The following is a 372-nucleotide window of genomic DNA, read 5'->3' as shown; positions in this document are numbered from 1 at the left end:
CCCCCCCACCAAATTTTCACAAATGTTTGACCTAACAAGTCATCGATTTTAATCTAGACAATAATAATGATGAAAATAATTGTGCGCTGTACCACTTTGCCATGTCTTGATGATGTACAAGTCAAGTCTTTCAGCTGGGGCTACTTCTTAATAATTGTTTGAGTCGTTGAAATGAATGTTTCTGAGATACAGAACAATCTTAAAATGCCCATAAAAATCACTTTTTTTTTCTGGGATTTGGGGTGTGATTTTGTGTCTCTGGTGCTTCCACTTGCATTCAAACTTGGAAAAAAAAAAACTAGCCATGCTGTTTAGAGTGAGGTACAGGTTTCTGAATGTCCTCTGCCTTCAGTCTCCGGGTGAGCTGTTCAA

General features: G+C 38.2%; 1 protein-coding gene across 2 annotated transcripts in view; it reads left to right on the top strand.

Annotated features, from left to right (window-relative positions):
* The window catches only part of LOC116691896 (transmembrane protein 106C), a 7,939-nt gene that overhangs the window by 2,629 nt on the left and 4,938 nt on the right, over window positions 1-372 (top strand). The window lies entirely within an intron of this gene.

Source organism: Etheostoma spectabile, chromosome 7 (genome assembly GCF_008692095.1).
Source record: "Etheostoma spectabile isolate EspeVRDwgs_2016 chromosome 7, UIUC_Espe_1.0, whole genome shotgun sequence".
Classification (NCBI taxonomy): domain Eukaryota; kingdom Metazoa; phylum Chordata; class Actinopteri; order Perciformes; family Percidae; genus Etheostoma; species Etheostoma spectabile.
This window is presented reverse-complemented; position numbering and strand designations above follow the sequence as displayed.